Source organism: Amblyomma mixtum, chromosome 8 (assembly GCF_055824585.1).
Source record: "Amblyomma mixtum isolate Tamu chromosome 8, ASM5582458v1, whole genome shotgun sequence".
NCBI classification, from domain to species: domain Eukaryota; kingdom Metazoa; phylum Arthropoda; class Arachnida; order Ixodida; family Ixodidae; genus Amblyomma; species Amblyomma mixtum.
The window spans coordinates 137,192,220-137,208,019 of record NC_143019.1 but is presented as its reverse complement, the minus strand read 5'-3'; the positions used below and the strand labels follow the sequence as shown (position 1 = coordinate 137,208,019).

General features: G+C 48.9%; 1 protein-coding gene across 25 annotated transcripts in view; it reads left to right on the top strand.

Moving 5' to 3' along the window:
• The window catches only part of LOC149334583 (uncharacterized), a 122,616-nt gene that overhangs the window by 21,805 nt on the left and 85,011 nt on the right, over window positions 1-15,800 (top strand). For all 25 annotated transcript variants that reach the window (XR_016284758.1, XR_016284764.1, XR_016284761.1 and 22 more), the window contains 2 exons: window positions 10,942-11,118; window positions 12,362-12,474. The gene's annotated coding sequence lies outside the window, so the exon portion shown is untranslated. The remainder of the gene's footprint in view (window positions 1-10,941; window positions 11,119-12,361; window positions 12,475-15,800) is intronic.

The window sequence follows — 15,800 nt, the reverse complement described above, 5'->3', positions numbered from 1 at the left end:
GCCGTGTGAATGTTCTGTGTTATCCCTCCCAGGAGGGATGCCCAGGCACGTATGCCGGCCTAGAGCGGGGAATAACCGAGTGACTCGAGGAAAAGTAAAAGGGGGAAAAAAGAAAGGCAGGCAAAGGCACAACAGGAGACCCCCCTACTGTCATTTTCTCTCCCGCCCCCTTACCACCCACGACCGATTCCCCGTTGCAAAATAACCGCTCTTATCCCTACCTATGCAACAGCTCACATGAGTCACATCATCCTTCGCCCTTCATGATACTACACCTCCCCCTTCTTCATCAGCTCCCTGCTGGAAAAAGTTGTATGATGCAATAAACTCATACAGTTTGTCATACAAATATCATATATTTATCATACAAATCATAGAAAATTATCATAGAAATACTTTTGAAGGAACCAGCGCACAAAACACAACGGACAAGAAAAAGGCGGTTTTGTGTGTTTTGTGCGCTGGTTCCTTCAGAAGTATGTATTACCAACTAGCCCAACAACAAGTGTTGCTCAAATTTATCATAGAAATGTCATACATTTCTGTAAAATCACACAGTCATCATAGAGATGTCACAGAATATCATACAAATTGTATGATATATCATAAAAATTGCACGATATTCTATGATGAAGCCTCTATGAGGTTATTGCATCATAGACCTTTTTTTCAGTAGGGTTTGATGTTGCCAACAGTGCGTCTTGTTCTTGTAGCCTTTGTGGGAAGAACACTGCCAAAAAGTCATGTCCGAAGGGTACAGTGAAATGCAAGCAAGTTTTGATTAAGACGAAGTCAGCGAAACCTTGGCCAGTATTCTCAAAAAGGAAGGGATGTAAACTACACACAAGCCGGCCGCCATTATCGGACGCCTCCTCCACCGTCCCAAAGACAGTCATCCTAAAGAAAAGGCCTAAGGCGTGGTATGTAATACCTCGCTTCAAGTGCTTAGTGTCGTAGGCTGTGAAATATGGGGTTAAGGTGAAGCAGCACAATGCTTACGTCAAACAAATGAACGTAGAGCGAAGCGCGGTGGCCTAGCCCTTCGAGGCGTCTGTCAACAGGACTGACTTCAACAGAACCATTGTGCTCGAGTCCGAGCCAGATTTGCGCAGAACGAAAATAGTCGGCCTAGTCGGTGTCGCCGAAGTGCGATTTTCGCACAGTGCTTTCACATGCAACGCGTACCCAGCGAATTCGGTCGGAGGGACACGCAAGGTTGGTCGATGTTTGCATAGGCAACCCACGATTAAACGCGACAGAAAGGCTGCACGTAATGTGTTGACGATGTTATGGCCAGCGTGTTTTTAGATGCAAGGCAATATTTCGTATGATTGATTGTAAAACATTTTATTCGCCGGGAAGAGCTTGGCAAGAGGTCGCGTTAAGTGGTCGAGAGTACATAGCCCTCGACGACTTTGTCAGCCCACTCCACCGCCAAAACTTGCGTTCTGGGGTCAGAGCTAGCCAGCACGGTCTCCCACCGCTCGAGAGAAGGAGCTGTAACTAGATCACCCGGAGGTGGCTCTATTTTGCAGTCCCACAGGATGTGATCGTAAATAGCACGTTGGCCACAGTGTTTGCAGTTTGGGTTGTAAAGATCTGGATAAATGTGCGCGAGGAGTGATGGGGTGCGTATCGATCTCGTCTGTAGACGACGCCACGTAACCTCTTGTTCTTTAGTAAGTCTTTTGTCTGGAGGGGGGAAAATTCTCCTCTCTAGTTTAAAATGATTGGTGAGATCATGATATGTGATCATGGAGTCCTTCGTGAAATTCAGGGAGCCAGACTCATCCACTGCCCGGTCGACGAAACCTCGGGCTTTATTGTGGGCTGCCTTGTTCCCCGGATTCCCCGAATGGGCTGGGACCCATATCAATTGGGAATAATTTGGTGAGAATTTGGTTACGTTAAGGATTCTAAGGGAGATGTTTGTAATTCGCCCTTTAGCGAAATTATTGATACCCATTTTGGAATCGCTGAAGATGATGCTCCCTTGGGTATGCGCTAGGGCGAGGGCTATAGCCGCCTCTTCTGCCGTTTCAGAGGATTTCGTTTTGATTGTCGCCGAGACGATGTGGTCACCATTCTCGTTCACAACCACAATTGCAAAGGCATTGGTATTTTTGTATTCTGCCGCATCTACATAAAGTGTTCCAGCGCACTGTCTGTATTTGTTATGTAAGGCTTTGGCTCTTGCTTGTCTTCTACCCTCATGGTGTACGGGGTGCATGTTTTTGGGGAGTGGTTTGATTAGTAGGGCCGTCCTATAGTCGCGGGGTAAGTCTACTTTAGCATCGTTATTCGTAGGTTGAAAGTTAATTCCGAGCCTGGTAAGAATACTCCTGCCAGTTCTGGAATTGGCTAATCGCGCTGTTTGAGCCATTAAATGGGCTTCTTTCAGTTCGTTGTAGGTGTTATGTATTCCTAACCTCATAAGCCTTTCGGTTGAGGCATTTAGTGGGAGTCCTAACGCAGCCTTATAGGCCTGCCGTATCATACTATCCAATTTGTCCTTTTCTGCTTTCGAAAATTTGAGATAAGGGGTGGCATAGAGTATCCTGCTTAGCGCAAAGGCCTGCACTAGTCGGCATAAATCTCTTTCCCTCACCCCTTGTCTGCGGTTAGCTATGCGGCGGATTAATCGCGCCGTCGCTTCTACCGTGCGTTTTAGCTTAGTGAGTGTGTCAGTATTCTTTCCATTCGTTTGTAAATACAACCCCAGTATTCTCATGGTCTGTACCTCTTTGACAGATCGTCCATTAACATAGACGTTTATTTGCGGGGGGGATGTCGTGGTACGCCTAGCTCTTTGTTTACGACGGATCACGAAGAGTTCAGATTTTTGCTCAGAACAAGTGAGGCCGGATTCCCATGCGCATGCCTCAATGATGTCCACTGCTGCTTGGAGTGTGTCTTCTATGTAGCCTTCGCATCCTTTGGTTACCCAAAGTGTGATGTCATCTGCATAGAACGTGTGATGTAGGTCTGGTATTTGTGCCAGTTTGGGGGGAATTTTGATGAGGGAGAGGTTAAAAATGAAAGGGGACAGGACGGAGCCCTGTGGCGTTCCTTTACTTCCTAGTGTGATTGGGGCAGACTCTATTGTTCCGACCGTTATCACTGCTGTTCTGTTAGTGAGGAAGGATCGGATGTAGTTGTACGTCCTTTCTCCGGGGTTGATTTCTGACAAGTTTGTCAAAATGGCTCTGTGGGTGACGTTGTCGAAAGCTTTAACAAGGTCTAAACCCAATATTGCTTTCGTTCCTGTTCCCTCGTCAGCTTCAATTATGTCCTTGTTAAGCTGCAAGAGTATGTCCTGGGTAGATAGTTGGGCCCTGAATCCTAACATTGTTTCAGGTAGGAGGTTCATGTCCTCCGCATAGTTTTGGAGCCTATTGAGGATGACATGCTCCATGAGTTTGCCTAGGCATGATGTTAATGAAATTGGGCGTAGATTCTCAGTGCTGAGTTTCTTACCCGCTTTAGGAATAAAAGTGATTTTCGCGTGTTTCCACTCTGGTGGTATGTTGCCTGCATGCCAGTATTTGTTCATAAGGTCTGTAACCGCCGCGATCGACGTTGCGTCTAAGTTCCTGAGAGTCTTATTTGTTACTTTGTCTGGTCCCGCCGCAGATGTTGTCCGCAGTTTTCCAATTGCGTACCAGACCTCTGCGTCTGTGATGTCTGCGTCTAAATTTGGATTTGGAGTCCCCCGGTAGTCTGGTTGAGTGGTACCATCATCCGTGTTTAGATAACGTTCTGCTAGCTCTTTGATTAGGTCTTCAGTTGTACCCTCATATTTATGTATGAGTCTGTACAGTTGACTTTGTTGCACGGGACGTGTTTGTTCTGGGTCGAGCAGGTGTCTTAGAAGATGCCATGTCTTCTTATTTCCGAGCTGCCCATTGACGCTTTCACATATTTGGTTCCATTGTTGTTTTTGGAGAGTAAGTGTATGTTCCTCGATTCGCCTCTCGATTTCAGCGATCTTTTTGCGTAGTCGCTTGTTGTGTTTTTGCTTCTTCCAGCGTTTTTGGAGGCCTTTTTGTGCCTGCCACAGGTGTAACAGTTTTGAGTCTGCAATCTGCTCCTCCTTCTCAACTGGCACCACAACGCTAGTGGAGCTGACATCCTCATTCAGGGAGATAGTCGCTAAGGTTAGAGATCTCCTTTGGAGCTGTTTTGTCGCGAAGTTGCCTGAACTTGTCCCAATCCGTGGTTCGTATTTCTTTTGCTTTGTTTTTAAGTTTTGTCGTGGGGAAGGTGATGCTAAGGATGAAGTGATCACTACCAAGGTTTTGCCCGGTGTTGACCCACTTTGCGTCCTTGACGTTTTTAGAGAGGGATAAGTCTGGAGATGTGTCTACACATACACTGTTACCCATGCGTGTGTGGTCGCTCGGGTTGTTTAGCGTTGTGAGCCCTAGTGACTGTATGATTTGCCAGAGCAGGTTCCCTTTCGGAGTTGCTTTGGTATATCCCCATGCTGGGTGTTGAGCGTTGAAGTCTCCCACAATTATTAGTTGAGCCCTAGCAGCCAGCTTTACTGTGTTTATCAACAAGTGTGGGAGTCCATTGCCTTTGTTTCTGGGCGGGTTGTATACATTAAGGATGAAGAGATTTGAGTCTCCTTTTTGCCTTGGTACTATTTCAAGTAGGGTGTAATCTTCTTCCGAATCATTTATAAAATGTTGAATTGCGGTGATATTTCTATGCACCAGAGTGGCTGTGAAGGAGCCGGCTGCGTTACTAGTATCATAATGAGGTGGCAGATATGCTTTATAGCCTGGCAGTGTAGCCCTGCCGCTAGCTTCTTGCAATGCAATCACGTCTGGGGTTGGAACAGACGGTGCTTGTTGGATGTGGAGCTGCAAGTGGGCCCGCTTGCGGCGGAAGCCTCTGCAGTTCCACTGCCAAATTTCAAATTTTTGGCGTGGTGCCATGTTGGGTTATAGATGGTTGTGGCGTCGTGGACAGATCCAAGATGGGGGGTAGGCGGGCCTCGATAGTTGTAAGCCTATCCATTATTTGCTGCATGCAGGTGGCTATTTGGGATACCTGTCCCTCTAGTGTTGCAAAGCGCATATCTATCTCAGCAAATTTGGTAGTAACGAGGCCTTGGAAGGTTGCTTGTTCTGTTGATATAGCGCTAGTTCTCTCTGACAGAGTATTGATGTCTGCCCTGAGTTTGGTAGGCGCTTTCGACGGCTGCGGGGTGTCGGCTTCCGAAGCCTCGGCCTTTCTTTTGGATTCCTCGCCTTCTTTTGTAGGAAGCGGTCTTTTAGTTGCTATTCTGGCGTCTGTGTCCGTCGCGTTATGGGCCGAAGACTGGGACGCGGTGGAGGGAGTGTGGCAAATGGCGTCCGTTTCCATCGCATTATTGGTCGAAGCCTGGGACGCGGTGGGTGGCGTTCTAGCCGCAGTGGCATTCTGTACCTGATGCGCTTGTAACAGGCGTTTAATGTCAGCCAACTCTTTTTTAAGGCTGGCAATTTCTCTGTCTCGGGATTGTAGTTGGATCTGAAACTCCTTCTCTCGAGCGTCAATAGATTGGGAGGCATCTGCTGGCCAGCTCACCTTTTTATTGGAGCGGCTATCGCTGCGTCCGCGGCTCGAGCTTCTCTTGTCGTTCCCTGCAGGGTTCCCCAGGGGCGGGAAGGAGCTGGAGTTGTTCCGGCTGTGGCTGCCTCCTTTTCCGGTAGCACCCTGTTCCTTCTTCCTGGGCCTAGATTGGTGTCCGTGGAGTGATGAGTCGTTGTCCCCTTGCTTGGGTGTCTGGTTGCCATGGGGCGTTCCTTGTTTGTTCTTGGTGATCAGCCGGAATTTGCAGTTCCGGCTGCCTGTGTTGTGGCCCCCGTTGCAGACGATGCAGACGGGTTGGCAGGTTGGCTGTTCTCCCTCAGGTGGAGGCGAGTGATTTTCTCCGCAGCGGCGGCAAAGGTTCGTTGTAGGTTTGTAGCAGACGTCGGCCCGGTGTCCTACCCTCCTGCAGTTGTAGCATACTTCATGTTGCTCCCTGAAGGGGTGGACCCGAAAGACGCCGCACTGATAGATTACTTGGCTGGGTAGCTTCTTTCCAAAAAAGGTGATTTGTATTGTTCTGGACTGTCCGATCCTTCTGGCATCCACAACTTCTATTCCTTCGTTTCTGTTTCCGAAGCCTTGGCGAACCGCTTCGGGCGAGTCTCCCGCGTAGGCGTTGTAAATGACCCCTTTTACCGAGTCTTCGGGCGCCGCCACGTACGACGTAACGTTGTAGGTTTTACCTTGGAGGTTCAGTTTTTCAATCTTGGCGTATGCAGTCGCCCGTTGACGATCGGGCGTGCATAGCGTGAAGGTGTTGTTGGCCGTATGTTGTTGTATGTATGTTGTTGGCCGTATTTCGTATGTTGTGATTCGAATAAACAGTTTTGATTACGCCGCGGGAACAGCTCCCACGTGACCCCATGCCGAGACGGCGCGTGACGTGTTGTCACGTAGTAGCTGTTGCCGCGGCGGTCTCGACACGCGCGCCTCGAGACCGGCCGTGGCCGCGGCAACAGCTCCCACGTGACACGCGCCGTCTCGGCGCTGCCCATTGGTCAGTCGCAGAGCGAACACACCGACGCTGCGACTGAATTCCAACCGGACGGAACTTGGTCGCAGGCCGTCTGCGGCTAGACCGACGGCCCTCCCCAATAACAGCGTCGCAGGCGAGAATCGCATGCATGTGAAACGGCCCTAAGTCATGGCACAGTTAATTTTTTTTGTGTGTGTGATGGAACAGAGTAAAACACCGGGACACAGGTTTTTGCGCTGTTCCATCACAAATGCAAATGAGTAACCAACATGCCCAACTTGCTGCCCTGGCTGATTTAAAAGTCGCGGGGGAATGTTAATCGTTCCCTGGAAATGGCTCCCTCTTCTTAACCCGCGTTTGTGGGCTTAAAAAGAACCTGCGACTCCCCTGCAGTCCCTCCTTGAAGAAGTAGTAGTAGTAGTAGTGGTTTGCCAGAGGCAATAACAGCTGACAAAAATAAAATAACGAAATTAAAAATGTTGCCGGCCGCGGTGATTGCTATCTAATACCTTTGCCCTGCAGTGGGTGTAGTCGGGCTGATGATGATGATGATGACCCCAAACATTGGAGCTGCGCCGGTGTAATTAAAGGCAAAGGGAGAGGATAGCGAGAAGTACGTAGCGGAGCGACAGAGAAAAAAGGCAGGGGTAGCTTTGCACAACATTCCAAAATGAAAAAAAAATTATATGTTCGCGCCACTCGCGTGCGAGCGCCTAGGTATTGTTGCACGTATTCGCATCCGTGACGGGTAAATTCACTGCATATTCAGGGCCGCGCGCACGTAGCGTCCTCTCGCTAATGAATCGCGCGAGCGGCCCACTTCACAAGCGGGCGGGGTGGAGCGCCAAGCCGCCGCGCTTGAGAAACCCAGTCAGCTTTTAAACGTCGTGTTATCTAAAAATAACTTGCCTTCATTTCTCAAGAAATTTAAATCATAATCAACAACATTTAACTAAGGTTTGACTCTTGAGTGCTGCTCTGGGTAAAGGCGTAGTTTCTTGCCGAACAGACGGGAAACGCTTCGGAATAGTTCCCAGCATGCCGTTTGTGAAGTCTTCTTTAGCTCTTCATAGTTTGCGTACACCACTGGAATATTTTCCAAAACTAGCATCGCTTGCAGCAGTGGTAAAGCCCTTATCGACGGTGAACGAATAATCATCGGAGGCACTTTACCAACCTTGAAAAAATGTGAACTACCACACTACTAATTGTTACATTGGATAAATCACGTACCGCGCACAATGAGTCAGTGAAACAAGCATGAAGCGCAGCATCAGGTGTTGCCGCTTATTATACTGCAGCTCTTGCTCACTCAACGCATTCGTACTGCATTTTCACCACATCGACAGAAGTTTCGAAGAGCTGACTGTTATCGAGGCCAATAACACGAGTGTTGAAATGCAGTGATTAATACACAATTTTAATATTTTTAATGCACAGACTAAGAGCCACATACAAGTATTCGTGAGTGAGCTCTAAGTATGAGCGTCGGGAATTACGCATTTCACTGCTTGAACGAGTGTCCCTGGAAGTTTCATTGCTTTTGTATTGTTAATGCGTACGCAATATCAGTGTCATTATGCATATGTGGTCACTGTACGCGCTTAATAAAAAATGTACCTATCACGCAAAAGAGTCCTTGTAATCTCCTCTATCCACCCCGGGCGCGCTTTCTTGTCGCACTTTATGCAGCAGCCCATGGTATAGCCTCACTCCGATGGGAGCACTTTTGATTAAAGTACGCCTTCATGTGGCACGACTCAACCTCTCAAAACAACCAAAGCATAGCACGGCCGGTCTCGACGCGCTCGCTCACGAGCGAGCGCGTCGGGACCACATAAAAAACTTGCTTTCGAAAAATATTTCGTAGTTAGCAGGGCTAAACCGCCCCCAAATTTTTTGACGAAGTTGGCATGCGTACACCGCACTAGCCACGGTCCGGCTTCTTTTCTTTCACCCCAGCAAAGAAGGGAGCGAGTAGGGGAGCGACACAATCAGCGCGCCTTGAATACGCTGGGTGACAAAAGAATAAAGAGAATCTCTGCCGGGGCCCCGAAAAGCTGGGTTCACGTGAGGGGAGCGCACACAAAGTGGAGAATGCGGGAAGGTGAAGGCATCTCTCCCCCAACCCAGGAAGGAGGAATGTAAGAGGAGAAGGAGGAGCTCAACTTCATGCGGCGCGTGGTGGCAGATTTGTGAACTAGGGGCGCATGAACCAGAATCCAGGCCATGTTTGTAGAATCTTGGGAAGGGTGTGTAAGGGATCGGTAGTGTACGCGGAGTCGTCGGAACGCGGCTGGGGCGAAGCGTCTCCTTTCTCGGAACGCGGCCACTCGCGAACGCGCCAGGAAGTACGGGTGTCCCCCGCCCCGCGGTACCGATTCGCGCACGTACTGGCACGAATGTGTATTTGTGTTTGTTTTTATGTTTATTTAGTGGTAGAGAGGGTGGTTTACCTTGTTGAAGCCGGAGGGCTGGCCATGCCCTTGAAGAACCAATCATGTTAAGACCACAACATGATTGGAAGCTATGAAATGTGGGCCGGGCCTTTAGGGCTTTAAAACCGGGCCCCGGAGCCGGAAAAAGGGTTCTGCGCTAAGGTGAGATGCTACGCATCTTCGGCTATGCCGAGTAGGGGCCTCCTCTAGTATTAGCCAGTTCCACCTTTTTGTTGTTTTGTATCTTTTTGCCCTTTAATTTGACTCTAGTGCCTGAACTTGTATCTAATGTAAATTGTTGTACATGCCCTGCGTATCAACTCCTCGCGAGACCGTCTCTGACGGGGCACCTCTGATGCAGAGATCAAGCTTCAGTCTTCAAGTTAAACCAACCGTCTCTGGCGGGGCACCTCTGGTGCGAGGAAGAAGAACCTGTTAAATTTAATTAGATTTCTGCTCTGCGGGAGATTATTTTAAAATACGGAGCAAATATGTCCTTGTTTCTTAATGTCTGTTTTGTTTGTAAAAACAGTCATTCTTGGCCTGTTGCTACTTCGAGCTACCACTTCTCGTGGCATGGCTGAGCCTCAGTAAGGTTTATATTACCTTTACGACATGTTCAGGTAAAGGCGATGCACCTGACAGCATACAAATTAGGCCCTGGGGACGTCTCTGCTACCCATTATGCGCACTGCGAACGCTAGTGTGCGGCAGTTTACTAGTGCACCTTCGACGTGTCCCACCTAAAGCAAGCACATGCTTCCATGGTGCTGCAGTAAGTCCAGTTCGACGATAGCTGTAATCCAAAATGTAGTTGACCACCACAAAGAATCCGGAGAACCATTTTGCGAATGTCACCTGCAAGAAAGCTTTTACGTGGCGTGCTGAGCTCGCCATTTACGCATTCTCATTGGTAGCCACTTAGCGCAATGTGACTAGACAACGTTCACAAGTCAGGCACACAGGACGACGGACACACTTGTGAATGTTTTTATGCTGCGCTAAGTTGTGACCTAAGAAAATGAAGCCCCGAGTAGCCGAGCGAAAATATTTATTGAGCCATTGCTCTGGCGCACTGACCAACATTCACACGCGTCAAGAGCGCCTTGAGAGAGCACGGATGAGGTTTCGTACGCGGCCGCGCGAGAAGTAGACATTAGTGCCTCTTTAAGGTCTAATTTTACGCTCAGCCGCCGCGGTTGTATCCGGGACTCGCTTTCGATGTAAGGAAAGCGCGGGCCGCTCGAGAACGGATTCGCGTTCAGTTTCGAAAGAATGATTTTTAGAGATCGTTCCAGTATGCAAGGGAGCTGCCGATTTACACAGACCGGCGGTTTTAGGTCGTTTACTAAAGATAAAAATTACTTTTCGATATAGTACTACAGGATGAAAACTAATTAGAAAACAGGAAAACATATGCTTGTCACAAAAATGGAGTATAATGCTCAAACTTTGTTGCCTTTCATACTGCAGAGACCTATACGTTCTGCAGTACATGAACCGTACAGGCCCGGACAAAAGTGAACGGAGCATGTAACTGTCTTCGAATATTTTTCATGCGTCACCTAATTGAAATTTCCAGCAGTGGTGCGCACATGCTGGTGGTGGAGGTTGGCAGGCTTTCTTGTAGACGCACAACGCTCCTTCTTTAACAAAGGAGAAAGCATAATTGCGCTTCGAACGCAATAGCGGGCTCCGTTTACTTATGGCCGCGCCTGTACGTGCGAACCGTGCGCGTCATTCCTGTTTTACAAACAGCACGAAAGAAGCAGGCGAAACCAAGGACAGGCGCTGGTGGTTGGACATGTGCCGCGAGCTCACCCGTCTCGCTACTGCCGTGAATGCCATTCTTCGCTGCAGTGGGCAGCACACTTTCAATCTGGCGCACTGCAGCGCGGCCTCCATATCACCCCGTGCTCATGAAGTCATCTGCTCTCCTTGCAGGAGAAGATGCCAGAAGTGTCGGCCTTGGCCTAGACGAGGGTCCTAGGCCCGCTCCATGTAGTTCGCGTGGCGAGGATGCGCAGTCACCAGTCTCCGACGGCCACGACGAGACGAAGGGAGGAACGGCCTCTGGAAGCGCATTCGAACGAGACCATTCCCGCGGGCCGAGAATTGAAGGTAAGCGTAATTCTGTCATCTCGGTGGACACCCGAACCGCGCCGTACAGGAAGGGAGGAACGCCACCACCCGTTCGGTGCGAAGCTACCGGCGTTTGTATGCCGGTCCTGTAGGAGGGCTTAGTCTCGTTAAATCTCGTACGGTGCCCGGCTGCTCTCGTTTCAGTGCCCGGATAAGTGGAACTCAGTGCCCGGATGTTGGCTCTCGGTCTCGTCGTGACGTCAACACACTGCCGACAACGGGAGCTAAAAGCATTTCATGCTTAATATCGCCTAAGTTGCTTGTGCAACCTATACGCAAATGTTCAGGTAATTACTTACGAAAATGACGCTGCACAAATTGAAGAACAGGGGGTAAAGCCTCAGGGGGCTTGCCAACGTTTCGACGAATGTACTTTGAAAGGTAGTGAACGTGGGCAGACTAAAACATAAAAAAACATAGGTCACTGCAGAGACATCATCATCATCAGCAGTATGACTACACCCACTGCAGGGCAAAGGCCTCACCCATGTATCTCCAGTTAACCCTGTCCTTTGCCAGTTGCGGCCACCTTATCCCCACAAACTTCTTAACCTCATCCGCCCACCTAACTTTCTGCCGTCCCCTGCTACGTTTGCCTTCTCTTGGAATCCACTCCGTTACCCTTAAGGACCAGCGGTTATCGCGCCTTCGCATTACATGCCCTGCCCAAGCCCATTTCTTCCTCTTGATTTTCAACTACGATGTCATTAACCCGCGTTTGTTCCCTCACCCACTGCGCCCTCTTCCGATCTCTTACCGTTACACCTATCATTTTTCTTTCCATAGCTCGCTGCGTTGTCCTTAACTTAAGCTGAATCCTCTTTGTTAGCCTCCACGTTTCTGCCCCATAAGGGAGTACCGTTAATATACAGGTGTTGTATACTTTTCTCTTGAGGGATATTTGTAAACTGCCATTCATGATCTGAGAGAAACTGTCGGCGGTTAGCCGCCGACAGTTGGTTAGCGGCCGTCGTCCATGATGCTTGCTTGGTTTGTGTGGTCGCGTTTCGGCCGCACTTCCGGCGTCCAGCGGTAGTACATTGGTTCCTTCAGCCGACAGCGCGGATGCCCGGATTTATCCACATAGTCGGCGGACAGCCATGCCTTTGCAGGCATTGCTGTCTGATGGGACACGGTGTGTAGTCATATAGTTTCATTGCGAGCAAACTTTGTGTGTCATTTGAATTGTGGTAATATAAAAGATGCCTGATTGCTGTTTTAGGAGGAGCCACAGACAGGACCCACAGACAGGCCTGTCGTAATCCTACCCAGACGCCATGCTACCGCTGCTTTAGAGCCGACCACCTGAGGTATTCTGCGGCGATCAGGAGGCGGGTAAGGATTCAAAAGCACGTTTGCGCACTTTCAACGTCAGATGGCAAAATGAAGAATACAGTCGATAACTGTCATCTGTCATTGAAGTCAATGGCAGAAAGGGCAGGCAGGTGGCTTTTTGACGCGCACAAAGTGAACAACGGAGGTTAAAGCCTCATGGTGCTTGCCAACGTTACGACAAATGTACTTTGAAAGGTATAGAATGTGGGCAGACTAAAACATAAAAAACAGAGGTCACTGCAGAGTCTGCATTGGAGAAATTCGAATGCATTGGCGTTTGCCGCGACGTTGGTGGCTCCTAGTCGACGCCTTTCTACACCTACCACTCTCCGATCCCCGATGCTACCGCGCAACGATGTGCGCTTTTTGTTGCTGTACTCTGGTTCGCTGTAGGCATGATGTCATCAGACGTATGGATGACGTCAACCTCTCATGACGTCAGATGGCCTGAATAATTAGCTGCATTAATTAATTAAACCCGTTGATCACCCTCGTTATATACTAGCGTTAAATACTGGAATTAAGTACGATTGTTAATTGCCATTAATTAGCTTATTAATTATTGACTAATTTTAATGACCGATGACTATTGACTGACTAGATATTTTTTAATCACTGACTTCATATACTCCACCACACCGCTGCATATACCCCACCATACCATGCCACCTGTCGCAGCTCCCCGTATGTGGACATCATCATCATCATCATCAGCCTGACTACACCCACTGCAGGGCAAAGGCCTCTCCCATGTCTCTCCAGTTAACCCTGTCCTTTGCCAGTTGCGGCCACCGTGTCCCACAAACTTCTTAAGGCCGTTGTACGATCGCTTTTGAGCGGATCCGCCAGGCAGGCGGACTGGCGGACCGAACGACCAGACAATAGGCATTCGCCCCGTTCGGCAGGCGAAAGGAAAGTTGGTGAACTTCAACTTTGGGGCGGACGAGCGAACCGCCCGGCGACCGAATTGCAGCGATTGGCTGCTTTTTACGTGACGTAGGCATCCGCTCCTGCCGGGCAAGATGGCCGTCCGTCGACTGAACTGGGGAGCGAGGCATAGGTCGTGGCTGTAGTGGTGGCATCTATGCCGCGAGGCATACTATATTGGCCACATGTTGATATTACGAGTGTTCAGAGCGACTGCGAACTTCTCCGCGTGCAGCAGCGGCGAGCAGCGACAGTTTCCCGAGTTGTAATCGACGCTGATGTAGTTGACAGAGCGCCTCTTCAAACCGACGCAAGACCTACGCGTTGGCGGTGTCACGAAGTGTTTATATGGAGCTGTTTGTGGTTGCTGCAAGCGTTCCTAATTCCTGCGAGGATCATCACGCACAGCGGCGAGCAAAAGCTGCTCACGGTGAACTTCTGTGGGTGCATGAGCTGCCTAGCACAGTGACTAGTGTCCGCGTAGTGAAAGTGATTGCGATCGAAGCGAGTGCTTTTACATCAAGGCAGTGAAATGTGCACCTTCGAGAGCTCACTACGCACGCCGTGCTTTCGGAATGCTGAAATGAACGTGGCGTTGTGCAGCTAGTCGCATTCGTTGCGATGGTTGCAGTGATCGCGACCGAAGCGTGCACACGACGTTGTTGCTGGCTACGCATTCGTTACCATTTTGTTCGCGATTCGTGTTGGCACTGTGCTTGAGAATTGCCGTGTGTGCGACGTGACGCGACGCGAGCTTGGCTGCACGGCCGTAGGATTGTTTTGCGGCGACAACAGCGATGTCGCCATCCTCTGCGCTTTGGTGCTCCATTCAGTACGTTTTGTGATGATGGGTGCTCGGGTTACGACTCGCCGGAGAAACTGTGTAACCTGTGTGAAAACATCGGTGCAGTGCAAATGTAACTTCGGGAGCGTCATTTCTTTTTATTTCCTGCCGGCTGTGCGCACATTTGCCTGCAATAAACATATCGGCGTGATGAATGGGTGACTGAAGACTTCCGCTTTCGGTTTAGGTTGTAACATGGAAACAAGAATCATTGCCGCTTTTGAATCACGACTGATTGACAGTGTACAAATCTCTAATATGTGCCAACTCATAAGTCTGTTTTGATGAGCATTTGAATTGATGTAGCGCAGAAAAAAAAGTGTGGCAGCAGCTTATGCAATCAAAACTGACCACAGAGCAAGTTGAGCATAACGAGTCTTGATGAAAAAGAAGAAAAAAATATTGAGACAACCTTTGCCATTGCTTTTTTTCTCTTTTTGCTTAGCAGTGTAAAGTCAATATTGACAAATGCTTGGCAGTATTCAGTTTAAGTGGGATGTTGGTTTCCACTGCAATCAGAAAAATACAGTGGTCTTGAAGCACCTCATAGGCAATGACAGTGTCTGTTGTTGATTTTGCTCATGGTCCTTTTCGATCCGGGGATCAGTGGTACGAAACTGGATGTGTTCGCAATGCTATTGTTGCAGAGCTGCTTGCGAAATCGGCCTTATTGGTGTTAAGTGGTTGTTCAGCGGTGCTTCCTGGGTCAGCCGCAGCACTTTGTTTAACAAGCCATTCTCGAAGCTTTGAGAAGATCTTGTCGATGCACTTGCATATGTCTGTCTGCTTCCACCTTCATTTGCCTGTGACTGCTTGCTACAGACATGACTACTTGCAGACTGCAAAATAAGCCCTGTGGAGCTGGTAAAGCTACGCTAGGAACAAAGACGATGGTAACATCACTGCACAGCGTAGCAATTCTTGCTCTGTTGTCGTCCCTTAGCACAGTTTCGACATGCCAACTTGCCACCGGTGCACCCCACAGTACGCTATGATCAAGTTCTGTGAAATTTACGGAAAGCAACAACGGGAGAGGAAGTAGGTTGTATAGGCATATCTAGTGCATGCTGTACAGATAGCTTCCTGCCTTATTATAGCCTGGCCCCTCTGTTTTTAATCCTTCATCACCCAGCACCTATGGCCCTATTTGTGTTATTGGCATGTGCTGCAAATCACCAAACACATTTCATACTCTTGACCCTGCTAGATTGTTTTGGCCCATTAAGTTGTTTGATTCAAATCGGCAAGCTTTTAGAAGACATTTCTGCAATAGCCAACTTTTTCTTGTTCTTCACGACATGCACCTTGACTGCAACATCCCCCTATGATGCTTTTGTTCTTTGCTTTGAAAAAGCATGCATTTCCCCTATTTATGTGAGGCTGGTTTTCTCGTGCTTTAACTTGCATCCAATAGCTCTAAACTGGATCCAAGCTTAAACAGCCAGCCTTCGGCAGATTTCCCTTGCCAATTCTTATGTATCTTGCCTTTTCCTGCAATCTCGGACGTCCGCCAAGGCACTCCTTTGGGCCTCAGCTTTTCATTACTTGCATTATT